The sequence below is a fragment of the Canis aureus genome, chromosome 16, assembly GCF_053574225.1.
Source record: "Canis aureus isolate CA01 chromosome 16, VMU_Caureus_v.1.0, whole genome shotgun sequence".
NCBI lineage: Eukaryota > Metazoa > Chordata > Mammalia > Carnivora > Canidae > Canis > Canis aureus.
Window position 1 is genome coordinate 12,985,001 of NC_135626.1, and position 27,507 is coordinate 13,012,507.

At 43.7% G+C, this 27,507-nt stretch overlaps 1 protein-coding gene across 5 annotated transcripts in view; it reads left to right on the forward strand.

Moving 5' to 3' along the window:
* The window catches only part of EHMT1 (euchromatic histone lysine methyltransferase 1), a 144,681-nt gene that overhangs the window by 24,795 nt on the left and 92,379 nt on the right, over positions 1-27,507 (forward strand). The gene's annotated exons all lie outside the window — the stretch shown is intronic.

Genomic DNA, 27,507 nt, shown 5'->3' on the forward strand with positions numbered 1-27,507 from the left:
ATTAAAAATAGAAGACATGAATAGACATTTTTCCAAAAAAGATAGCCAGATGGTTAAAGACACATGAAAAGATGCTTGGGCACCTGGCTGACTTAGTTAGTAGAGCATTCATCTCTTGATCTTGGGGTTGTGAGTTCAAGTCCCATGTTGGGTGTAGAGATTACTTAAAGTCCTTTTTTAAAAAGGTACTTATCAGGGAAATAAATCAAAACTACAATGAGATATCACCTTACACCTGTGAGAGTGGCTAAAATCAGTAACACAAGGGAACAGCAGGTGTTGGTAAGGATGCAGACAAAGGGGAAGAACCCACTTATGCTGTTGGTGGGAACGCAAACTGATGCAGTCACTCTGGAAAACAGTATGGAGGTTCCTCAGAAAGTTAAAAATAGAACTACCCTATGATGTAGCAATTGCACTACTAGGTATTTACCTGAAGAATACTAATTCAGAGGGATACATTTACCCTGATGGTTTATAGCAGCATTATCTACAACAGCCAAACTATGGAAACAGTCCAAGTGTCCGTCAATTGACGAATGGATAAAGAAGATGTGGAATATATATACAAAGGAATATTATCTATAAGAAAAGATTAAAATCTTGCCATTTGCAATGACATGGATGGAGCTAGATAGTATTAATGTTAAGTGAAATAAGTCAGAGAAAGACAAATACCATATGGTTTCACTCATGTGAAATTTAAAAAACAAAACGAACAGGCAAAAGGGAAAAAGAGGTAACCAAGAAATGACTCGGGGATTAAGGAATGCACTTGTGATGAGCAACAGGTGATATGGAAGTATTGAGCCACTGTATTGTACACCAGAATTTACTATTATGCTGTATGTTAACTAAAATTAAAATAAAAAATTTAAAATAAAAATAATATAGGTCCCTGAGTGGAGTCATATGTATACACCTAATGCCAAGAAACATGAGCAAATATTTGTTGACATACAAATTGTGTAGTAGATGAACAGACATAATTGGGTCCTAATGGTATGGGCCAGATTGGAGAGTGTGGACAAGGAGGCAGCACAGACCTGAAGCCTTGTGTAAAGGCTGGGCCTGCCCATGGTCAAAGCATGTTCCCAGATGGACAGACATGGGGAGATGTCTTGGTAGTTGGAAGGTGTAGGCAGTGTGCACATGGGTCAGAGTGTGAGCTTGGTGGTGGTGATAGTTCATACAAGGCAGTGAGAGGTGGGAGCAGAGGTGGGTGTCAGGGACTCTCAGAGTCAGAGGACGCTACAGGAAAGAACCTACCTACTGTTGATTCTTTTAGAGTGCTGGGCTGGCTGCCTAGCCTGTGGGGGCTGGTCACAAAGACCAGAACTGTGTGACCCATGAATCCAGGCACCTTGTCTTGGGGGCTTTAGCGGAAGAGAGGAGAGTGCTTTGCATGTATTAGGTGCTCACTGAATACCATTGACCAGTGAATGAATAGATTCATAGATAATTTCTGAAGACATGAACAATGTTTTTTATTTTTTTTATTTTTTATTTTATTTTTTATTTTTTTTAAATTTTTATTTATTTATGATAGTCACACAGAGAGAGAGAGAGAGGCAGAGACACAGGCAGAGGGAGAAGCAGGCTCCATGCATTGGAGCCCGACGTGGGATTTGATCCCGGGTCTCCAGGATCGCACCCTGGGCCAAAGGCAGGCGCTAAACCGCTGCGCCACCCAGGGATCCCATGAACAATGTTTTTTAAAATAAGGAATTGAAAAGTCATAGATGAACAGTGATAGGAAAATGCTGAAATACTTTATGATGTGTTAGCTTGATGAAATAATGTGCTACTATTAATGTTGCAGTTGTGAAGACTACGGGATGTGTGATGAAATGTTTAAGAGATAGTTATTGATGCGGCTCACATTCATATAAAATGTGTACATATGAGGAGAAACTGGAAGGAAATGAAAACTTTGAGTTAAGGTGATTTTTGTTTTAAAATTTCCTTTTACTGGGGATCCCTGGGTGGCTCAGCCATTTAGTGCCTGCCTTGGCCCAGGGCGCGATCCTGGAGTTCCGGGATCAAGTCCCGCGTCAGGCTCCCGGCATGGAGCCTGCTTCTCTTCTCCCTGTGCCTGTCTCTCTCTCTCTCTCCCTCTCTGTCTGTCTATCATGAATAAATAAATAAATCTTTAAAAAAATAAAAAATAAATAAAATTTCCTTTTACTGTTATCTTCCTGATAAAGACTGTTGGCTGTGATTGCCTTGGAGCTAGGCTGGGCCCAGAGTATGGGCTAGAACCATACCCAGGAGGGTAGCGGGTTGTGGACAGGTCCTGTGGTGTCCAGGTGCTATGCACGTGTGCTCTGCCCCTCTGTCTGCTCAGCATGTGCTTTTGGGTGCCTGTCCAATACTGTGCCCAGGGATGTAGCAGTGAGCCAGATGGACAGGAGCTTACACCCCAGCAGAGGATATAGATGAGGGAAGAGCAAGAGAGGAGGGATATGGGAAGGCAGGTGGCATTGCTGTCTGGGGGAGTCAGCAGGGAGGCCAGCCTCACTGCAGTGGTGTAAGCTTTCTTACCCAGAGGTCAGGGCCTGGCCCCTCTGGGTAAGAAAGAAGGTTCTGACTTCATTTTGAACAGGGCTGTTCTTGTTGCATGTTGGGAATCAGCTGAGGGGCCAGCATGTGAGCACATGACATGAAAGGCTGCTGGGTGGTCAGCTGATGGAGATGTGGCTTGGTGAGACAGTGAGAAAGGTCAGAATCCGGGTCTGTGGTAAAGATGGAACACTCAAGATTGGGAAATGAGAAGTTGAGGACGATATCTTGAGAAAGTGATTAGATTCCGGAAATATTTTGAAGGGGCAACCAAAAGGATTTGCTGATGGATTGGGTGTGGTTTGTGTCATGAAAGAAAGAAAATCAGATTTTGAGGCCTTCGGCTTCAGCTCTCAGTGGTGGTGAGGGAGACGGAGTGCACCGAGGAGTAACAGGTTTTTGGGGATCCCAATGTTAATACACATCTAAGTGGAGATGTTTAGATGGAAGGAGGTCTGAGCTGGAAGTACAGATGTGGAAGTGTCAGTATTGTAGAGAGGAAATTAAATAAGGAGGTGGCATGAGTTCCAGGGAGGGGGTCTCGAGAGGTTTTCTCAGCCTCACATATCATATAGACAGTGTGGCCCTGGCCATTCTTTGTTATAGGGCTGCCTTGTGCAGTGTAGGGGATCTAGCAGCCCCCCAACCCCCCACTAGATGTCAGTCACTCTCCTCCTAACCCCTTTATGACAATGAAAAATATCTGTTGGGGGTAGGGGCACAAATTGCCCCTGATTGAGAACTACCTGTTTATTTTTAAAAAGATTTTATTTATTGATTTGATAGAGAATGAACAGGGAGAATGGCAGAGGGATAGGGAGAAGCAGACTCTCCCCACTGAGCAGGGAGCCCGATGTGGGGCTCAAACCCAGGACACTGGGATCATGACCTGAACTGAATGCAGATGCCCAATCGACTGAGCCACCCAGGTATCCCAAGAACTGCCTGTTTAGAGAGACTGTAGCTGGAGTCTGGGCACTTCTCTGAGCTTGATGATCCTGCTTTTGTCTCTAGGACCATTGCAGGATTCTGGTTGTTCACTCTTGCCCTTATGATTCATTCTCTACCAGGAATCCAGAGGGGTCCTTAAACACTAGAGCAAAACTGCTCTCACATTACTCCCCTCCCCCCCTTAAAATCATTGCTGTAATCAGAAAGTTAGACCCTTGCTTGTCAAGGGCTGGTGGACCAGCCTGGCCTGGTGCTTACGGGGCTCCTCCCTGTCTAGCCTGAGTGTTTGCTGTCCTTGTAATCAGAATGTTCTTGTTCATCATATCTAAAGTCGCTGCCCTGTGTTACTCTGTCCCTTTGCCTTGGTTTATTTATCTGAAATTGTCTTTTGTTTTTTTCATGTTTTTAAGGGGTGTGATGTCCTGTCCCCTTCATTTTAGAATGTGCATGTGATGTGTCTCTCTGTAGACTTATTGCCTGTCCTTAGCAGGAATTCAGCTCCTTCTAGACTGTTCTGTACATATATTTTAGGAATTTTACATATAAATGTCAGTCCCCAGTGTACATATTTATTTGTAAGTGGCTTTTTTTTCCCATGATGTATATTGTTTTCTAAAAATTGTTTCTGTTTACTTGTCTACTGTGAGGTTCTACCAAGTCCAATATATAAAGCATTCCTAATTGTGCTTTTTAGTTTTTACAAATCTTAATGTCATATTATTTTATTGACAGTTGTCTTTAATTGAAACAAAGTATATAAATTTTTTTTTATAAAACATTTTCATTATAAATATTTGGATGAATGCTCACAAATTGACAGCTTTTTATAAGATTGCGTAAGGGAAATCTTAAAGTGATACAAAAAATTTAGATCTTTAAGTGGCATTTATTTTTTATATTAATGCAAAGAAAATTGCTTATAATTTCATGACCCAGATAATCATTATTGGCACATTTAAAAAATATGTACTCTCACACTCATGCATACACAAACACACCTGTTTGGAAAACTTTATCATTGTTCTGAATCTTGTGCCTATCGTTCCCTTGCATGCTTTTTTTTTTTTTTAAGATTTTATTTATTTTGGGGCGGGGGTGGAGAGAGACAGAGACACAAGAGCGAGAGCACAAGAGCGGGGGCAGAAGAAGCAGACTCTCTGCCTGATGTGGGGCTCTATCCCAGGACCCTGAGATCATGACCTGAGCTGAGGCAGATGCTCAACCTACTGAGCCACCTAGGCACCCCCCCTTGTTTGCTTTTTTATAGTTTCATTGTAGTTACTTGTTTTCTAAAAAGTAGATTTAAAAAAATATTTTATTTATTCACAAGAGACACAGAGAGAGAGAGGCAGAGACACAGGCAGAGGGAGAAGCAGGCTCCATGCAGGGAGCCCGATGTGGGACTCAATCCCGGGACTCCAGGATCACGCCCTGGGCTGAAGGTGGCATTAAACTGCTGAGCCACCTGGGCTGCCTTAAAAAGTAGATATTTTAATTTTAATAGTTTTTGATTTTACAGGCTATATATCTATGTGTAATTTTCTGGGATTTCCTTTTTACTTAATATTGCTAAGGTGTATTTGTATTGCACGTTGCCAGTAATTTATTTTGTCGGCTTTCCAGTCTTTTACTGTGAAAACACCTGAATTTTTTCATCCACTCTCCCACTGAGGGACATTTCAGTTTCCAGAGTTTTTTTTTTTTTTTTTTTCTCTTTTTCCCCTTGCCTTTTGAAAAATTGAGTCCTGTGCTGCCTAGAACATTTCCATGCTCTTCTTTTTCCTGAGTGAGTGGCATTGCCAGGTCATTGGGTGTGTAAGTGTTCAACTTTGGGAGAGACTGCACAGCTGCTGCAGAGGGCCGAGTTGGTGATACTATCCAGCAGTGCACAGATTTGCTGGGCCCCACCCCTTCCAAGGCTAGCCTCATCTGGTTTGGTGTGGGTCCTTTGAGAGTGAAATGACATCTCATCTTAAGTTGTATTCCCTTGATTGCTAATAACATTGAACATCTCTTGTGTTTATTGACTGAGTATATATCCTTTTTTTGTGAAATATGTAGATGTCGTTTGTCCATTTTGGGGGCTTTGTACTTTGATTTTGCAGTTGTGGGTTTTTTTAAAAGATTTTATTTTTTAAAGATTTTGTTTATTTTTTATTTTATTTGAGAGAGAGAGAGCATGAGCACGAGCAAGGGGTGGGTGTAGGGGCAGAGGGAGAGGGAGAAGCAGACTCCCCACTGAGTAGGGAGCCTGACATGGGGCTCCACCCTAGGACCTTGAGATCATGACTCGAGCTGAAGGCAGATGCTTAACCAACTGAGCCATCCAGGTGCCCCTAAATATTTTATTTCTTTTTATTTTTTATTTTTTTTAAGATTTTATTTATTTATTCATGAGAGACATATAGAGAGAGGGAGACACAGGCAGAGGGAGAAGCAGGCTCCATGCAGGGAGCCCGATGCGAGACTTGATCCCGGGTCTCCAGGATCACGCCCTGGGCTGAAGGCAGCGCTAAACCACTGAGCCACCCGGGGTGCCCAATTTTTAAGTAATGTTTACACTCAGCATGGAGCTTGAACTCACAACTCTAGATGAAGAGTCGAGTGCTTCTCCAATGAAGCCTACCAGGCACCCTTCTTAGTTTATATTTTGATATTCAATTCCTTATTTCTTCTGGAGTTGACATTTTTCTTGTGTTCAAAACAATTTTAACATTTTTTAAAGACGACTTATTTATTTTAGGTGGGGAGGGGTAGAGGGGGATGGAGAGATTTTCTCAAGCAGACTCTGTGCTGAGCACAGACTGACGTGGGGTTCAATCTCAAAACCTGAGTTCGCGACCTGAGCCCAGACCAAGAGTTGGACACTTAACCAGGTGACAGTGCCGCTCAGGTGCCCCTAAAATTGTTTTTAAAATAAGTAGTATGAGTAGGGACGGATTCAGTGTCCTTTTTTTTTTTTTTTTTTTTTCATGTGCTGCATGATTTCTTCCCAGCTTCAGGTAGTGGGCAGGCCTTTGTTTATCTGTCAGTCTGATGTTCCACACCCTGGAGTTCACATGTATGTGAGTCTCTTTCTGGGTTTGTGCCTTTGGCCAGCTTGCTGGTCATATGCTGCTCAGTTACATGGTTTCATCCTAAATCCTGGAAAGTAGTAGGACTAGTCGCTTCTCCATGTGTCTCTACTTCAAAAGCACTCTGGATAATTTTGGCTATTTATTCTTTAATATAAATTTCAGAATTCTCAAAGCTCATGAAAAATAATGTTAGTGTTGGGATGTTAATTGGACTTGCATTGAATCTGTAGATCAATTGGATGAGAAGGGACATCTCAGTATTGTGCCTTCCTGTTTGTGAAGTATATCTCTCTATTCATTTAATTTTTTAAATAAGTCTCAGTGAACTGTGTTTTTTCCTATAGAGGCCCATGTTTTGTAGGGTTATTCCTGTCACCGATGTCTCTGATGCCATTGTCAATGCTGTTGTCTTTGTAATTGCCATGTCTAATTGCTCACTGGTGGTGTATAGCAAGGCCACTAACTGACTGTCTGCCCTTACTTAGGGCCATCTTGCTGAGCTCTGCTGTCATCCTGGTCATTTGTAAGTCATGTGACCTGCAAGCAGTAATAGTGTTATCTCTTCCTTTTCGACCTTCAGCCTGCACAGTTCTTGTCTGATTGTACCGCTTAGCATTCCAAGTATAGTGTTGAGTCGAAGCAGTGCTGGTAGATGTCCTTGTTCTTGGTTTTGTTTATTTTTATTATTTTAAGAACTTTTCAGTTAATTTCAAATGTACAAAGTCCTGCAAAAATAACACGCAGCATTTCCATATGCCCTTCCTTCAGATGCCCCAGGTGTTAACATTTGACCACATTTGCTCTGTCAGTCTCTATCTCTATTCCTATGTCTAATTTTTATTTGCTTTCCATGATTATTCTTGATTTTGTAGGAAATGCATTTATAATATGTTTGAGGGTTACTCAGCCCAGTTCCAGTGTAGGTAGGGGCAGTGCCACACACAGCACCAAGCAACTCACCAATACCAACAGGGTGTTCAAAAGTCAGCTCAATTCTGGCACTACCTGGAGAAAGCATCATGTTCCACAGGTTGTGTTGAGTCCTACAAGACTGTCCCCCCTCTGGTTTCAGATGCCAGCCGTGAGTCCAGCTTGTCACCTGTGCTTCTGACTGACTGGCTACAGATTGGAGTTTCCAACGACCTTTTCTTAGGTTTGATTAATTTGCTAGAATGGCTTATAGAAATCAGAGAAACATCTCACTGGATTACTGGTTTATTATAAACAGATACAACTCAGGAACAGCCCAATGGAAGAGATGGGGTGTAGGTGTGTGGGAAGGGCGGGTAGCTTCCATGCCCTCACCAGGTGCACCCCTTTTCCTGAAAATTTCCATGTGTTCACCAACTGGACCCTGTCCTTTTGGCTTTTTATGGAGATTTCATTACATAGGCATGCTTGATTAACTCATTAGCCCCCGGCAATTGATTCAGCCTCCAACTGCTCTACCCTCCCCAGAGGTCTGGATGGGACTGGAAGTTCCATCCCTTTGATCCTGTGGTTGGCTTCTTTGGCAACCAGCCCCATCCTTTAGTGCTTCCCAAAAGTCACCTTACTAACATAACAGAAGACACCTGCGTCAGCATTTTGGGGGCTGTGAGCCAGAAATGGTAGGAAGACCAAATATATATTTCCTATAATAAAGTGCAGTATCACAGGATGGGATTTACTCTATTAGTTTTTTAATATTCTTTATCAGAAAAGGAAAATTGTATTCCTAACTTACTTTTTAACATCATACTTAGGTACTGAATTTTACCAATACATTTTCTACATTAAAAAAAAGAAAACTATTAATGTGGTAAATTACATTTATGAATAATAAAGTTCAATCACACTTGTATACCTGGGATACACCCCGTAATGCCTGGTAGTATTTTATATGCTTTTGAATTCAAGTTGCTGCTATTTTGCTTATAAGTTTTCATGTATATTTGTAACAGCAGTTTTATTGTCTTCTCTTTTTTGGGTTCATTTTCTTGTTCATTTATACCTTTATTTTAGGGAGAGGGAGAGAGATGGGGGGAGGGGCAGAAGGAGAGAGAGAATCTCAAGCAGAATCCAACTTGGAGCCTGATGCAGGATCCTACTACTCTGAGATCATGACCTGAGCTGAAACCCAGAATCAGGGGGTTAACTGACTGAGCCACCCAGGCACCTTCTTTAGATGGGTTTGTTGTTAGCCCATTTAAAAAAAAAAAAGAAAAAGTATTGCACAGGGATCCCTGGGTGGCTCAGTGGTTTGGTGCCTTCCTTTGCCCCAGGGCATGATCCTGGAGTCCTGGGATCGAGTCCCACGTCGGGCTCCTGGCATGGAGCCTGCTTCTCCCTCCTCCTGTGTCTCTCATGAAAAAAAAAAAAATCTTAAAAAAAAAGTATTGCAGCCCACAGGTTCTGTTTGGATAGTTACTTTGCGTAGGAAGAGGTAGAGGTGGTGGCCCTGGGTGACCACGTAGCTGGTGGGTTAATGGATACTTATTATATGATTGAAGAACTGAGTGAGTGAAGAAAAGCATGACCTGGTCTTGCCAGTGTGCCATGTACAAAGCTGGATGGATCAGAGTTCTTGGTACACTTGAGGCCCAAAATAAGAGAGAAAGAAAAAGAAAGTTAAATAGTAAGAAAAGACTCATATTGCAAGGTAACTTTCTGCCTCCCTTTCTGTTCATTTAATCTTAAAAAGGTCACATACTATTAATAATTTCTTATAATTCCTTCCCCGAAGATTTTTGTGCACATGCCACTGTCTCTGTTCTTATAGGGATCTCACAGACATACTGTTCTGTGCCCTACCTTGAGTTTGTCTCCACGGCTTTTCCCAGCAGCACATCAGCTTTTTAGTATTTCCTTGTGGGGCTGTAACAATTTCTGTATCTAGTTGGTGGATTCTTAGGTGATCTAGTCTGGAAAGAAGGCTGAATATCCTTTGAGGTATGATTTGGAGAACGTTTGCAGAGATATCAGAGGAAACTAAGAGGAACAGTTGCTCTGCCAAGGGTTATGTATATGTTAACGTTTTATAAATGTGGTCAGGTTGCCCCCAAAGAGGTTTCATTAATTTTTTCATACCAGTAGTATTTGAGAATTGCCTGTTTATCCATACTCTCATATTAAAAGACTTTTAACATTTTTTTGTTTAGATAGGTACAAAATGATATTTTTGTTGCTTTAAATATATATTTTTTTAATAATGAGTGAACAGAGACATTTATTTTCATTAGCATATGCATTTATTTTTCTTTGGTCTGCCTGCCTTTTCTGTCCTTTGTCAGTTTGAGGAGTGGGAGCTGAGGGTGGGGTAAGATTGTCATCTGCTCTGTATGAGCTGCAGTTAGGTTTGTGAGGGACCATCACTCTGTTGACCCTTGTTCTACATCTGAACTTCTGGTTTGTGTCTGAGTCTGGTGCCTTCTTGGTTTGCTCTTGGCTGAGTGGAACCCATATACTTAAAGAAGAATGACTCGCTGTTCATTTTTCTGGCTTGTTTGCCATGGTCTTTGATTTGATACCCTCCCTATAACGGTTCTGGGGTTCAAGCCACATCCCACAGGCCCCAGTCAATACCAGCATTCAACCAGAAGTACAGAGAATGGGTAGGGAATTTACAGAAGAGCATGTGTATGAAGATTGTATTATTTATTTTCACATAACCTCAAAAATAGGAAGTAATATTTGTGGTTTTATTGTGCAGTTTGATTGAAACCTGAATACATTTCTTTTAAAATATTGCCTCCCTAAAAAAAATGGGTGTCAAATATTAGTTTTGTCTTAACAGCGATGACTTAGACTGGATTGGAGGGCTGACACAGCTGTGAAAGGGTCTCTTCCATAAAGGGGAAGGGGAAGCTCGGGAGTGGAATACGCATAACATTTGGGAGGAGACCAGCTAACCTTTCTCCCTGCATAGCAGAGTAGGGGCACTGAGGGCCACCCTAAGGCTTGCTTGCACGGAGGAGGACGGAAGCACTTCAGCAAAGTGTCTGATGTGCATGGCAAGCTTTAGGTTTGCTCCCCTGTGATTTGGTCATTGGATTCTTGGCTCTAGAGGTCATCTCTAAGGTGAGTTCCTTATGACAGGGCTGGGAAAATGGCTCTTGTTCCTTTAGACGTGACCTCAGATTCCTATCCTAGGTTTTTGTTAGTATCTTTTACACAGAGCTGATCTCAAGAAACCCTAAGAGCAATGGCTATTATTGATATTATTTATTTGTGTAGGTGTGGGATGAGGCCTATCGATGGTTTCTGTAGAAAAACTTCCCCATTTTTAGGGTGAAGACAATAAATATGCAGTCAAATGGTTTCTTCTGAGAAAACTCAAGTTACTTAAAACTGTGGTAAACACCTGAGGGGTTTCAGGTGCACTGTAGGCCCACACCTCTGGCCTGTTCCCTGCCTGAACCCTCCATTTCAGAAGGTGGTTGCAGATACTGGAAAAGGGGTGCTGAGGTGCTGGAGGCCAGCCTTCTGAGGAGGAGCCAGAGTGGAGCTGCTGTAGTCTGTCTGTGATTGGCCAAGGTCAACAACCCTGCCGAGCAGGAGGGAAAAGTGATAGAGGTACATGCATGGAACACGGTGTTTCCTATTTGTCTTCCCTGGCTTACCCGCTTTGCGCAGGAGTTCTGAGGCTGGGGGCAGGGCCTAGGAGGTGGGGCACGGGGGGGAGGGGGGAGGATGTCACTTCCTTGCCCCACCCTCTGCAGAATACCCTTGTTTTGGTGTCTTGCCACCAGACTGTGCATTTTCTTGGGAATGGGGGTGAGCAGTCCTTCCAGAGCTCTGAGTACTGAAAAGCACGTCAAAGCAGGTCAGGCCCATTCTCCTGTTCTTTGTTGCAGGAGAAAGCTCCAACTTTTTCAGTTGTGCTGATGATAAGCCAGTATTTTTGCTTGAATGTTTATAAAGAAAGTCCTGGAAGTTTTTGCTTTAACCCTCCCCCTATGATATTGCCTTGTTTTGTCCTTCCCTTCCCCACAGTGGCCTCTAGGGGGATGGGGAGCAGGCGGGCAGGAGGGAGAGAGTGTAGGGCCGGGCACCAGCCAGGCTGTGAATAGAGGATCTGGCCATGTTCTGTTGTTGCACTTGGCTCATTTCTGCTCAGGCTGAGGAGAAAGAAGTCTGTCAGCTCCGGGCAAGAGACTGGCACTGATAGTGCCCAAGAGTGCCCCTTGGAAGGTGTGCCGTGCCTCATGGAACCTCTGGGCACGTGTTGAGATTGCAGGAGGGCCCTGTCTGCCTTGGTGGTGGGGAGATTCCATTTTCCTCAGAATGACAAGAAGGAGGCCAAGATGTATGGAGACGCAAGGCAGCAGAGCTTCCCCATGGGTCTCCTGAGCTTTTCCATAGAAAAGCAAGACTGTATACGAGCACGTGCAAGACACACACATCTGGGGGGGGGGGCAACCTACGGAGGGGCTTTTATTTATTGGAAATAGCAGGGGTGGAACAGATTGGTTCTTCGGCCTCTGTTCTAGAACTGTGTTCTTGGAACAACAGGGTGGGGGAGGGTAGGTTACTCTCCTAGATCTGAGGAAACTCAGCCTTAGCAGGCAGAATGAGGAAGATGGAACAATAGGGACAGCTTCTTTGTGCCTGCCCTTGGCCTCAGGGCCAGTGGACCCAGGCCCTGTGCGAAGATAGATGGCACCCTTGTGGGTGGTGGTTGCGACAGGGACCAGGTCTGCGGGCCAACTGAGCACCTGTGACAGCAGTTCCACTGCTGGTTCCTGGTAGCAGCTCAGCCCATGAGGGAGGGTTTCCTTATTTTCTGAGTGGAAAGTGTGCTTTTAGAGGAACTGTTTCCCTAGGCCCTGTTGAGGTGGTACCCTGTGCATGGGCGGGTTCTCGCCACCTCTCCTGCCTTCTCCTCTGCCTCCCTCTCTTCCTCCCCCTCTTTCAGCTCCCCCCTCCTCTTTCCCTTCTCCTTCTGTCTCCCTCCTCCCCTCCCTCCTCTCTCCTTCCTCTTTCTCCCTCCCCAGCCTCCTCCTCTCCCTCCTCCCCCATCTCCTCCTTCCTCCTTCTCTGCTGTCCACCCTCTCTTTCCCTCCTTTGCCCTCCTCCTCCCTCCATTCCTCCCTCTCCCCCTCTCCCTTAGGTGAAGGGTCCCTCTGTGGGAAGGGAGGAATGGAGACCATTGGCAGGTGACTGCAGCCCCAAGATGGAGTCAGAGCCTAGGCATGGAGGTGGGGGGAGGCAGGGCCAGGGGGAGGCCTCACTTAGGTAGACATTTGCTTTTCATTTTAAGAGGATTTTAGTGTTGTTTTTTTTTTTTTTTTAAATGTTAGCAGATTTTTATCTCCTTGAAGCAGCATGAATCATCTGTGGACCATGACATTAAGAGAAAACAACATAACCAAAGTGAAAAAGTTTAAGTGAAGTAAAAAGTTATGGTGGATTTTTAAAATTAAAAATAAAATTCAGTCAAACATTTTGTCTTCTCTTTAGAGAACTAGGGGAGGAAGGATGTGCTGTGATACTGTTCATCACAGTGGTCCAGGTTTTTGGCATATGAAACCATGTAGGAATTCATCTTATGTAGGATGCATGCTGCTCGGTGAGCTTCACAGAATCCAGGGAAGAGCCTATCCAGACTGGCTCACCTTCGGAAAAAACCACCCTTTAGTGTTGTGACAGATGGCGTGAGGGACTTCCTGGAGGTCCATTTCTCCTGACACATTTCTATTTCACAGACTTTCTTTAAAAAAGAAAAGTGAGGGGCGCCTGGGTGGCTTAGTCAGTGAAGCATCTGCCTTTGGCTCAGGTCATGAGCTCAGGGTCCTGGGATTGAGTCCTGCATTGGGCTCCCTGCTCAGCAGGGAGTCTGCTTCTGTCTCTTCCTCTGCAGCTCCCTCTGCTTGTACTCTCACTTGCTCTCTCACTTTCTCTCTCTCTGTCTTGAATACATAAATAAAACCTTTAAAAAATATAAAAAAGAAAAGCGAGATGGTGTCTGAAGGACAGCTCATAGCCACTTTATAGGCTTTTTGAAGAACACATTCCTTTTCTGCCTTGGGGAAGCAGTGAGACTGGTTGGGGTGTGGGCACACAGGAGGAGGATGACCAAGGAAGAAGGGGTGCCAATAGGGAAGACGGCTTTGGGTGCCTGGCTATCCACCCCCAGGAGCCTAACATGGGACTTCAGGCTCTTTCTTTATAGAAGAGGAATATTCCTCCCTCCCATTCTCCCCATCTTCCCATCCTCGCACCCCCCAGCCTCCCCCATCCACTTTCTACCCACCCCTATCCACCCTCATCCCCATCAACTCCCCTATAATCCACCCCTCCCCCGTCTGTCCTCGCATCCACCAACTCCCCTACCTATCCATCCATTGTATGTTCAGTACTTATTCTATAACAGAATGACTAGTCTAGAAATGGGTCTGTCAGAGAACAGAGCACAGAATACCCAGAACATTTTCATCATCCAGGAAGGAAATCGTGTGCTGCAGTCACTCCCATTTTCTCCTGCCCTTAACCCTGGCAACCAGGCATCTATGTCCTGTCTCTGGAGACATGCAGACTCTGGACTTTTCATATAAGTGGAATTCTGTAGTATTTGGTCCTCTGTGACTGGTTCCTTTCACTTGTGCTGTGTTCAGGGTTTGTCTTGTTTTATATGTATCTGTACCCTATTCCTTTCCGTGGTCGACTCCCTGTCCACAGTTCGCCAGAGCACACTGTGTGTGTCCTGTTCACTGACTGATGGACATTTGGATTATTGCCATTCTTTGCTATTATGAATAATGCTAGTATTATTTTTTGTAATGTTGATAAGAAGAAATATTTATTCCCCATTTTGTGGGTTGGCTTTTTACTTTCTTGATAGTGCCCTTTGGAGAAGCACAAACATGTTTGTTTCTGATGAAAGTCCAGTTTATCTACTTTTTTTTTTTTTTTTTTTTTTTTGAAGCAAACTGTGCCTTACGGGGCTCAACAGGACTGCATGAGTTTGCTCTCCTGACAGAGCCAGCCAGGCACCCCAGTTTATCTACTCTTTTTATTGTTTCTCCTGTGAAAGTGCTATTTGATCAAATACTTAAAGGAGGTAAGGGAATGGGTTCTGGCAAGAAAGAGAAGCCAGTTCCCAGGCCCTGAGGTGGGCACATCCCCCTAGTGTGCCTGAGGGGTACTGAGCGGGCTGGACTCAGCTTCAGACCAGGATTGACAGGGTGACACGTCCCCAGGCTTTGCTCTTATAGTGAGGGTTTGCTCAGGGGAGCTGAGTAAGGAGAGAGGCTCACAGGGGCCATGGGGACTCATGGGCTATGCAGAGCCAGAGTGAGGAATGCTAGGACTGGGGTTAGATGGGAGGGTGTGGGTTCCTGTGTCCTTCACACCTAGTCGAACCTGGCCATGCTCTCAACATGCCCCCCTCCCCCAACCTTGCTTCCTGCTCCACTGAGACTTGGGGGGGGGATAAGGAAAAAAGCATCCCCCCTCCAACCACATGTGCACTTGCCCACTCTGCCCCTTGCCTGCTGAGGTAGGCAGGTAGCCCAGGGTGTGTTGTGCTTGTTGCTGTAGCACTTCTCTACCCCCTGTACTTCACCCACCTAGTCCCCCATACCTCCTCTCCTCACACCTTCACTTTTTTGCTCTCTTTGTTATGTTCCCATCAGCATACAAATGCACTGACTCCCTATCATTAAAAAAATATATCCTACTTCCCCACCAGCTCCCATCCTATCTCTCTGTTCTTGCACCGAACCCCTCCAGGGATTTGTCTGTGTTCATTGTATGCAAGTGTCCTCTCCTGCTGCTATCTCTTACAGCCTCCAGCCTGATAGGGCGCCCCCACCCCCCAGTGTCTAATAGAACCCTTGTCAAGGCCCCTAGGCCTTTCCTGACCCCAGTCTGGGGGGAGCTCTGAGCACTGCCCAGCATCTGCTAACAGCCTCCATCATCACCAGCCCTTCATGGATGTTCTTACGCCCTGTGACCTCTCCCTCCTTCCAGATGCTCCCACCCCCTTTTGACTGACTGGTCTCTGGTCATTGACCATGTACCCCACCCCTGGTGTGCTAGGAGGGCAGGCACAGTTCTGGGGCTCCTCTCCTGAGCCTGTTCTCATATCAGGGCCCAGGGAGGGGGTGTCATCCTTCCACCATCTGCCTTCTGAGGGCTGCTTCTGTAGGATATAGGCAGGCGCACTCTGATGTTTCTTGGTGTGGGCAGGGCTGGGCTGTGGTGTGCTCTGCAGTCGGGTGACACTTGTGCTCCTGCTCTGTCTATAGCCACTGTTGTGATTCTTTTTATTCCAGACCCACTGCTGTCGCATGTAGCAGAGTGTACTGGGGCTGCTTCATTTCAATGAGGAGCTCTTCCAAGACCCACTGTGTATTTGCTGCGGTGGTGGGATCCTTATAGAGTTTAAATAATGGATTACTGAGGGTTTCCTCTTATAGTTACTTTGTAAGCACTTGTATACTTTACAGTTGAACATCAGTTTTAAAAATTTCATACTAAGTTTAGGAAAGAAATGGAAATATACCAGTAGTTAACTTAGATATTCTGAATTGCTAGATTGACAGTGTTGTTTTTTTTAAAGTAAGGCTTTTTGCTTGTTTTGTTTTTTTAAAAAAGATTTTATTTATTTGAGCGAGAGAGCATGATTGGAGGAGAGGGGCAGAGGGAGAGGGAGAAGCAGGCTCAGTCCCAGGACCCGGAGATCATGACCTGAGCTGAAGGCAGACACTTAACCCACTGAGCCACCCAGGCTCCCATGTATTGATTTTTGTCATATATTTTGGAATATAGTAAGTTTTTAAAAATGAGCATGTATTGGTTTTACAGAAAATTTAATAGAAACCCTCATTTATCTGCAATTCAATTCGTGTAATTCATGATCATTATTTAAAAAAAAATAGAGTAAACACGCGAAAGGAAGATGACTCTGAGTTTAGGTAATATGCTGTCAAAACTGAGCTACCTAAGACAGTTACATCATACGCTTGTAATCAGTATAAAATAAGGGTGCACCAGGCCTCACCCCTCTTGCACTTGGCTGCGCTTGGTCTTTCTCTGTCCCCTGTCTTTTACCAGCTCCTCAACACTGTGCCAGGCTCTGTCGCTTGTCCCTCCCCCTGGCAAAGCTCCATTAGCACCTACCTCATCCTAGACACAGTAGCAGGTCCCCAAGCTCCTTCCAGTTGTGGAAGGTCAGACTGTCTTCGTGTTAATATTGGGGCATCATTCACCTTTCCCACTCTGGTGTCGGGGCTGTGGAGTGCACACTTGTAGAGGATGGCTATGTGATGCAGGATGTGTGAGAATCTAGCTCTTAAGCCAGAAGAGATATTTGCAAACTTGTAAAGGAATGACACACACCTCTCGTTTTTTGAAAATCAGTTACTTTTTGTAGAAATACTTTATGTTAACATGTGATGTGTTTATTGTTATTTTTAAAGGACGTGATGATGATTTTAAGGTTTTCTGTTTTGATTTCCAGCATGGTACATGTCAACAGCTGTGATCTATAGGAGCAAAATCTTTTTGGGATGCTCAGTACTTGATAGAGTATTACCTGGTCCTGGGACTGGAGGGTTTGAAAACTACTGTTTTATTTTGTGAATTGAAGGGCGTGGTAGTCCAGCAGTGAGGAACCAACAATATTCTTATTTCTCATGGAGCTTACATTCTGACGGGGGATAAATTTCACATTTTTGTGTCATATGCTTCAAAGTATTCTGCTCTTGGCTTACTTTTTTTTTTTTAAAACCATATGCAGGCTTTTTGTCAAAATAAGGGTTTTGGATGAAATTCTGCTATAAATGTGTTTTTCTCATGTTGTTTCAATCCTGTTACAAAGCAGTATTGTGGAAAGATTTTTTTTTTTAAATCTCCAATATAATTGGGAATGTGGTCTTTTTCCAAGAATCTTTCTGATTATAAAGGACATTTATTAACATATTTCTGTGGCTTTCTGCCTGTAGCCTGCACTTATTCTTTTAACCACCAGATGGTACCATTGTTCTAATAAGCCAGAATGTGGTCTCCATTGGGATTTTCTAAGCATTTTTACAGGGAGTGCATCACAAAGGCCACATCTTCCTTTCAGGTCAGCACAGTGCCACTTTGTAGAATGATGTCCTTGAGAGTGTAAGAATACTTATATTCTCCGTATTTATTTATTGAGCATCTGTTGTATATGTGCTCATACTGGGATATTCTGTGGTGATAGGCAGATACCACTGCTGCTTCCTGGGGTTTAGAGTCTCACACCTCTGTCTCCCCTGCCTTGATATTCATGGTGTTTCAGCTAGAATTGTTGCTTGAATTACTCTTTTGTTCTGAAAAGAGGACTAGGCTTCTCTTTTTTTCTTGGTATATAATAAATTCTGTTCCAGTAAAGCTGCACTTTAATTGGAGGGAGAGCTGGAGCCGGTGTTGAGCAGTGGCTCTGAGGACATGCACAGGGGCCATGACCAGTTACTGTCAGTCCTCCTCAGCCCAGTGCTCTGACGCTGTGCCACGTGGCCTCACCAAGGGCTGAGGGCTGGTGATTTCAGAACCTGGTAGAGGGGGAAATCCTGCCCTTAGAGAGTCTAATCAGAGATTGCCAGTTGTTCTCATATATTAGAAAGTTTTTTCTTACATCAAAGAAGTCTTAAGGCTATTGTCAATGGTAACAATTGTGAAAAGTATGTATTAATTGAGAGGATAGAAAATGATAAAATTACTGTGAATATAGTAATACTACTAATGTGAAAAAATAGCTTAAATATGTGGTAATATATTATTTACTTAGCCCTCAGCCAGTACTGGGAGGGCCTGCAAGTTTACGGGTCCTTTCTAGTGACTCCATTGTTCTCAGGAGACTGCAGTTGAAGTCAGTGATCTAGGGCAGGCCAGTGTTTTGTCCTGGACTTAGATTCACCCAGGGGACTGAGACGGGTGGTGACCAGTTAAAGCTGCTCTGTTCCCTCTCTCTGACGTACAGTGAGAGGAAATGGGTGATAGCGAGATGTGGAGGTCTGGCAGGGAGAATTTCTAAACCAGGAAGACATGGTCCTTGGTCCTGAAGCAGAGCAAGCATCAAGGACCAACAGCAGCACCTGCTGTTTGTTAGACACCTGATGAGAGCTGTACACCTGTCACCACAGGGCTCCATGATCACCGGTCTCTTCATGTGGCTGTATTTTAGGAAGCAAATTCTAGGAGCCAAAAGAACTATAAAGAATTTACTGGGATCCCTGGGTGGCACAGCGGTTTGGTGCCTGCCTTTGGCCCGGGGCGCAATTTTGGAGACCCGGGATTGAATCCCGCGTCGGGCTCCCTGTGTGGAGCCTGCTTCTCCCTCTGCCTGTGTCTCTGCCTCTCTCTCCCTGTGTGTGTGACTATCATGAATAAATAAATAAAATCTTTAAAAAAAAAAAAAAGAATTTACTGACATCTATCAAGGAATGTTAGGATGACAGAAACTGAAGCCCATCCTGGGCTCTCCAGGCCCCCTGCTCCCTCAGCCCTGCACATGGCATTCCCTCCAGCTCACTCATAGCCTGCAGTGTCCCAGTACACTCAGTGCTCAGCTCTGGAGCTTTCCTTTGTTCTTGTGTCCAGTCTTAAAGAACAAGTTCACATCACCCAGGGGGCTCATTGTACATTACTTTGTGCAATCTTCCTGTTACCACATGGCTTGTCTGTTGATGTCAGAGGCCTGCATTTTACATTTAATCATCATTTTAAAGTATATTCTTCAAAAAGTCCTGGAATATGTGTTATGTACCAAGTATTATGCTAGGTACTGGGTTGCATAGGTGAATACATCAAAACATGTGCTTCTTAGAGACCTCCCTTCTGATGAGACAGAGATGTGTAGGCAGTCTCAGTGCAGCATGTGTGATAAGCCAGAACTGTGTAGGCCTGCAAGGCTGAGTGGCAGAATTGGATCTTTGAGGACGAAAGCTAGCCAATGGATACAGCCAGTGGCCAGAGACTCAGAGGCTCTGTTCAAGCCATTCTCAGTAGCTTGATGCATTCCACACTTATGGATGTTTGACAGGCTTTTGGGGTCTAAAAATTGTTGGGCTATGTCAAGGGTCAGACTTTTCCTGGAAAGGGCCAGGTATGCAGGCCACATGCAGTTTTAATGCCTTTTTTTTTTTTAAATTTCATAACTAAAATAAAGTATAAAAACCACCTTTAGCATATGGGAACTACAAAAATGGGCCTGGGCTTGATTTGGCCAGCAAACTCCTGGCTTCAAGTGCCAAAATGCCCTTTGGGCTATGCTGGGAGATGGGAACTGGAATCCATGGGTGGTGGGAAGCACTGGGTGTTTTCAGATAGTTGTGAGGTCACAGTTCTAGAAAGATAACTTCAGGGTAGATATAAAGTGGGAAAGGACAGAGATTGAAGGCAGAAAAGTTAGACTTCTTGTACTGGCGACGTTGGGGATGATGCAGTTTACAGGAAGAAGGTGGCCATGGGATTTGGTGGAAAATGCAGGAGACACACAACAGGGCACCTGCATGAAGAGGGAGCTTGGAGCGTGATTGAAAACCCTTACGATGTTGGGAGCATGCATGGTTAGCTTTGATGGTGTTCATAATAACTAAGTGGAGTTGGCAGCAGCACTATTGCATGTCTTGCAAATGATGTTATAGAGACTTTTGTCATGTTCAATGAAAAAAATAGATTAAAAGCATGTATGTCGTATAATATGTTCAGGTAAAAAACCTGCAAGGGATATACTAAGTTTTTTTACTATTGGTGGTAGGATTATGGGTAACTTACTTTTTCTTATGTGTATTAGACGACCTCTTCCCTCCCTCCCATATTGCATTAACTGGAACCCCCAGTGCATCTTTGCAAATCATGAAAGAATTTTGTCAGATGCTTTCTCTGCATATATTGAGATGATCATTGTGGGTTTTTTTTTTTTTTAATCATTGTGGTTTTTGTCTGATACTCTATTTCTTTAGAGAGAACATATGCATGCATGCATGATTGTGGGGGGAGAGGGAGAAAGAGAGTTTTTTTTTTTAATTTTATTTATTTATTTGACAGGGAGAAAGAGAGCACAAGCAGGGGGAGTGGTAGGCTGAGGGAGAGAGAGAAGCAGGCTTCCTGATGTGGGGGTATCCCAGGACCCTAGGATCATGACCTGACCCAAAGGCAGATGTTTAACTGACAGAACACCCAGGTGCCCTGGAGAGAGAGAATCTTAAGCAGACTTCATGCCTGGTGTGGAGCACAACATGGAGCTTGATCTCATGATCCTGAGATAATGACTTGAGCTGAAATCAAGAGTCGGATGTTTAACTGACTGAGCCACCCAGGCACCCCTGTCCGATAATCTGTTAATATTTATTATGTTAATTAACTGACTTTCCAATGTTAAATTAACCTTGCATTCCTGGGGTACTTCTCATGCCTGTTGTTTTGTGGGTTGTCTTTGTCTCTATAAAGGGACTTAGAGTTACTACTTCTTCCCACTCCAGAGTTAAGGGTAACCTTAAACTGCATACATTGTTTCAGTCTTTTAGAGTTTACTTATTTATTTTGCTACAGAAATGTTTAAAATGTTTGGGTCCTTAAATCTGTGAAGCTTTTCTTCTGTGACTCCTGGTCTTGGAGTTAGGCTTAGAATGGGTTCCTCATCTCAGGGTCATTCAGTGTCCTCTAGTGCTCGTGTGACTGCATTGCTCTGTCTTTAACCATTGCACCTGTTGATTTGTGCATACGATGACCTCTCCCCATGGCTAGCCAGCTGTCGCAGTGGCCGTTATTATTATTTCCTCTTCCTATTGTTTGAAATTCTCTCTGTATCACGTTCTTATTTTTACATGTGACTGTTTCTAGTCTGTTTTACATATATTTAAGGAAAACTAATAATTTTCATAGGCTATGGTAGATTTTCTTTCACAAAGTCATTGTCATGACTGTTGAATATAATTGTCCTATCAAATATTTGGAAGTCTTAACTTGTGGAGGAGATTTTTGTTGCTTATGCTATAAGAAACATCACACTGAGCACCTTTTAATTATATATTGTATTCAATTATTTCCATTAAGAAAGGTTGAAATTGCACTGTTCACATTCAGTGTTTTGAATTAATACCATGTTGCCTTTATAAAATTATTGTCCATTAGGTTTTCTTAGCAGCCGTGGTGGATGATAGAAACTAGCACTGCCACTTGTCAGAGAGCCCTAAGTCTGAGGGACATGTGCAGTTCTGTCTTACAAACCATCGTTTCATCTATTTGCTGTATGTATAACCAGCACTTCAGTATACAGGAATCAACTGGAATCCTGAGAACCGTACTCATCCTTAAGCTCTGGGATTTTGCTAAAATTTCGTAGTATCTGTATTGCCTAGCCTACAAATTTTTTTTTTTTGTCCAAAAATAATTGGTCTTCTTGAGGAACTATAGTTTGGCTTAATGTATTATGGGTATAACATCAGCACAAAAATACTATACTTACATTCCTTTATAATTGGTGGGCAGCAAAAATGTTCATGTTTTCTCCAGAAATATTGGATCATCCACTACCCTCGTATTTCCCAATTTCCAGGTTGTTGCCCCAGTGTCCCTGGGAAGCCTCTGTGTCATCCCTCAAGACTCAGCCTTGAAGCGAGTATAGTCACCGTATTGGAGGCACCCATTCTGTGTTTCCCTATAAGATTTTGACCAACCAGATCTGACTTTTGTGTTCTCTGCATGACCACTGAGGCATTTGGATAGTGAGACATTTTGCTTATCCAAGTTTGGGGCTTTAGAGTGAGCCCAGGGGTTGGTGTTTGTTTATGTCAACCCCTGTTTTCATGATGCAGGATACTAACGAAACAGTAAAAATCATTTTCCTTTACAGTAGTCACTGGGTTTGGGATATATAAAATACTTAAAAATCTTAAAAAGTTAAATATTTCAAGTGAATTGTTTTTTCTTCCTAATACCTAATACCAACCCTTTGTGTGTGTGTGTGTGTATGTGTGTGTGTGTGTGTGTAAGGAAATGATGGTTTATTACTGTTCTTTTTTTTTTTAAGATTTTATTTATTTACTCATAAGAAACAGAGAGACAGAGACACAGGCGGAGGGAGAAGCAGGCTCCATGCAGGGAGCCTGACATAGGACTTGATCCCGGGTCTCCAGGATCAGGCCCTGGGCTGAAGGCACGCTAAACCGCCAAGCCACCCAGGCTGCCCAGGTTTATTACTGTTCTTGATCGAAAATGTATGATGTCTAAGAAGTCATGGCATTTCTCTCTCTCTCTTTTTTTTTTTTTTTTTTTTTTTTTTATGATAGTCAACAGAGAGAGAGAGAGAGAGGCAGAGACATAGGCAGAGGGAGAAGCAGGCTCCATGCACCGGGAGCCCGATGTGGGATTCGATCCCGGGTCTCCAGGATCGCACCCTGGGCCAAAGGCAGGCGCCAAACCGCTGCGCCACCCAGGGATCCCCCCATTTTTCTCTATTTAGAAATTTGCTTTTATCCTTTTCTAGTTCAGTCTGTGGTGGCAGAATTTTTTTTTTTTAAGATTTTATTTATTTATTCATGAGAGACACAGAGAGACAGAGACATAGGCAGAGGGAGAAGCAGACTCCCTGTGGGGAGCCTGATGTGGGACTTAATTCCAGGATCCTGGGATCACGCCCTGAGCTGAAGGGAGCTGTCCAACCCCTGAGCTCCCCAGGTGTTCCCCCCCAACACTACCTGGTTTTATCTCTCTGGGGGCTTTGCCAGTCATTTGGTGTGCTCCCTGATAAACTAGGTGTCCTGCCTAGGAAATGTTGGGGCCTCCCATTTGCCTCAGTGGAGAAAGAAATGGACCAGATGGTAGAAACGAACCACACATTGCCTCACATTACCAGGGACTTGGGGGGATTAGGGCTTCCTTGTGCTGAGAACTCTGCCTTCCTAGTGAGGCCTTTCTCAGGCAGCTGTGAGCCACCCCTGGGAGGATGCTCCACTGAGGTCCCCAGATACCCATGGCTGGAGGTGGGGATATAGTCCAAAGGCGGGCTACCTTGCTTAGGTGGCGCGTCCCCCCCCCCTCCCCCCCAATGCACCAGGCTGTTTAGTTCATGGTGCTAACAGAAAAATAGTCACCTCAGTCAGTTAAGCATCTAATTTTTAGTTTTGGCTCAGGTTGTGACCTCATGGTTGTGAGATTAGGCCCTGCTTCTGGCTCCACGTGAAGCATGCACTCTGGTTAAGATTCTCTCCCTCTCCCTCTGCCCTCCACTCATGCTCTCTCTCAAATAAATAAATCTTTTAAAAAAATAAAAATAGGGCAGCCCCGGTGGCACAGCGGTTTAGCGCCGCCTGCAGCCTAGGGTGAGTTCCTGGAGACCCTCGATCGAGTCCCACGTCAGGCTCTCTGCATGGAGCCTGCTTCTCCCTCTGCCTGTGTCTCTGCCTCTCTCTCTCTCTCTCTCTGTGTGTGTCTCTATGAATAAAAAAATAAAATAAATAAAAAATAAAAATAAAAATAAAAAAAGAAATAACAATTACCCTAAAGGCATACCCTCTCCGCAGCCTGACTTTTGTGGATTCTAGGTGTTGCTCAGTGCTGCCACTTGATACAGTTATAGTGATAAGCATAAGAGCTGGGATCATGTTTCTGTTTCATAGGGCCCCTCTTACTTACATGGGTTAGTGAGCTCACCACTTGACAAGCATTCTTGTTTCAGAGACTTTGTTAAAGTCGGGTTAGGAAAGCTGCTATTATGGGCTACTAGCAGGGACATGGAATATAATGCATTAATAAGAATCGTTAAAATAACATTTATAGACAAGAGATAGTAGAAAGAGCTGATGTTCCTGTTATGTGCAGGTTCATTAAGGCCACACAGCGGGACATGAACCTGTTGGTGGAACTCCAGGGCAGAAGGGGTATTGTGCTAATGGCATATTCCATAGACATCTTTTTGGTAATGTGATTTAACTCTGTTTAAGTTTGGACTTCAGAAAAACAGGTTGTTCATGTAAATCAGAGTTGTGTAGTGCTTTGTGTCATCACCTAAGCTGTGGCATGAGAGCTGACTTGGAAAACAATGGAGGTTCATGTGCCTGCAAAGGATATTAGGAATCAACTGAGTTACTACTTAATGATTTGGTCTAAAAACAGTGACATTCAGTGATGTGAGCCCTTGAGGCTGGCTGGGAGGAAGTGTTTCTGATCACTCCAGTGCTTCATGTCTTCTCTGATCTGCTCTGTTGCCAGCTCCTTAGATGTGTAGACCCCACCTGTTCTCCTGTGTCTAGGGCAGACAGACCATGTGGTCTGGCCCAATGCTGTTTGTTTCTTGGGCTTGGGGCTCCTGCCCCTTGTAAAGTGGGACTGGGACGGGGGAAGGTTCCTTTCTCTTACAGTTGAGACTGAATTGCTTAATTTAGCACAGAGGAACATGAGAAGGAAAGGGAGTTATTTTCCAAAATGTTTTTAAAGTAGTTCAGTCTTTTTAAAAAAATATTTTAAAAAATTTATTCATTAGAGACAGAGCACAGGAGCGGGGGTAGGGGATGGGGCAGTGGGAGGAGCAAGCTCCCTGCTGAGCAGGAAGCCCAACATGGGACTCCATCTCAGGACCCTGAGATCATGACCTGAGCTGAAGGCAGACACTTTACTGACTTAGTAGTTCAGTCTTAAGAAGGAGAAAAATACCTCTCTGTCCAGGGCCCTAGTTGTGAGATTAGGCCCTGCTTCCAGCTCCACGCGAAGCATGCAGTCTGGTTAAGATTCTCCCTGCTGAGACTTATGGTGTATCATTTGTGTAAAAGAAAGCTTAGCTTTAATTTCTAGCACTATTCCTTATTTTACAGCTTTCCTAGAGAAATTTACAGAGAACTACATGCAGAGGAGTATATTAAGTGAAGATGTTCACTTCAAGGTTGTTTATGATGCTGAGACGCTGTGGAAGTCTCAGTCGGGTCCTGTGTCGGGGGCGAGTGCACAGTGTGTACTCTAAGCCCGTTGCTGCTGCGACTGTGGTGGCAAAAATTTATTTGCTCACGTTAGTTAAGGGGAAGATGGTTCCTTAGCAGTATCTGTGGCATCCCATTGGTAGGATCTGTGTCGGTTGTACCTTTATGAGCATACTTGCACTAAAAAGTGTGTGGAAGGCTATGCATAGATGTTAAAGTAGTTGCCTTATGGGCAGTTTTCACTTTTTAGTTTTTCCCAATTCATTTCTTTTACTTAAAAATGTAAAGGCATGCAATAATATATGAATTTTCCTTTTGAAAATCCAGTCCTGTTAAGGTCAGACCTGCCCTCCCAGTCCCCGTAACCCTTCACACTCTGTCCCCACAGCTTCTGTAAGGGTTTGGTGTATAAACATCCAGATCTCTCCTTCTCTGTGGTTTTACAGAGACTTGAGCCTACCGAAAATGTGTAGTCGTTTTCTGTAGATATTTCACTTTTTCCTGTGTATATAATTGCTTTTCCTTTTCTTTTGAAACACTATCAAACTTAATAGGAAAGTTGAAAGATGATTTTTTTTCCTGAGCCATTTGAGTTGAGGTTGCATCCCAGATGCCCCACTACTCCTAATTCTGTTAGTGTGGATTTCTTTTTTTTTTTTTTTTTTTTTTTTTTTTGTTAGTGTGGATTTCTTAGAGCTGTAAAATGGCTGTCAACATCAGGAGATTAGTACATCTCTTTGAAAAATTACAGTTTATAATGTCGTGCTGTGAGCACTAGTGTGCTAATCCTGTTTTTTTACTACACAAGTAGTATTATATTTTGATTTGTATTCACTTCCATCTCTCCTTGTAAAGGAATCCTTTCTGAGAATTGCGTTGGCTCTGTTAAAGTCCATGATTGCATCAAAGGCACACCTGGCACACCTCTTGATCTCCTCCCCCCTTTTTTTTGTTTGTAGTAAAATATACTTAAACATGAGTCTTATCATTTCAGCCATTTGTAACCCTACTTTTGGATAGCACTAAGTATGCTTACAGGTGTTGTATGGCCATCATCTCTGTCTTTATGATGAACATTTTCATCACCCCAGGCAGAGACTGTACCCATTAAGCAATAACTCCCCTTTCCTTTTTTTTGTCTCTGTGAATTTGCCTAAACTAAATATTTCCCATAAGTAGAATTATTTGTCGTTTTGTATCTGGCTTTTGTTTGTGTCTGGCATTTCGCTCAGCATAATATTCTCAAGGGCCATCCATGTTGTAGCCTGTGCCAGAACCTCCATTTCTTTTATCTGGCTGAGTAATATTCCATTGCACACACAGACCACATTTTGTTTATTCATCTGCTGATGAACACATGAGTTTTTTCCCCATCTTTTGATTTTTTTTTTTAAAGTAGGCTCCAGTGCAGGGCCTGAACATGTGACCCTGAGATCAAGACCTGAGCTGAGATCAAGAGTAGGATGCCTAACTGACTGAGCCATCCAGGCGCTCCTCTTTTGAATTATTTTGGAGTGCTATGAACTTTGGTGTACAAGTTTGACTGTGTTTTCAGTCTTTGGAGTATATACTCAGGAATAGAATTGCTGAGTCATGTGATCATTCTTTAACTTTTTTGAAGAACCACCAGACTGTTTTCCACAGGAGCCACATCATTTTGCATTCCCACAAGCAGTGCATGAGGGTTTAAGCATCTCCACATTGTTGCCAACACTTGTTTTGGTTTGTTTGGACCAGGGCCATCCTAATAGGTGTGGCATGGGCACCATCTCTCAGCCTTGTCCTCTCCAATCAGGGATCATGGGTTTGTGCCTCCTTGGCTCTGGTCATTTTGTTCCCTTACTCCTTTAATCCAGGGGTTTTAAAAATGTTAGTGTTTCCTGAAATATAAATGAAGCACAGTTTACTAAAAATCCACGGGAAATTGCTGATTCAGTTGAAGTGCAAAATAGAACTAATGAGAAGGTTGATTGTGCTGCCTGGAAGATTGTGGAAAAGGCATCAAGTGGGAATTGTAGGAAACAATAGGCTGATACTGGTGAAGGTGC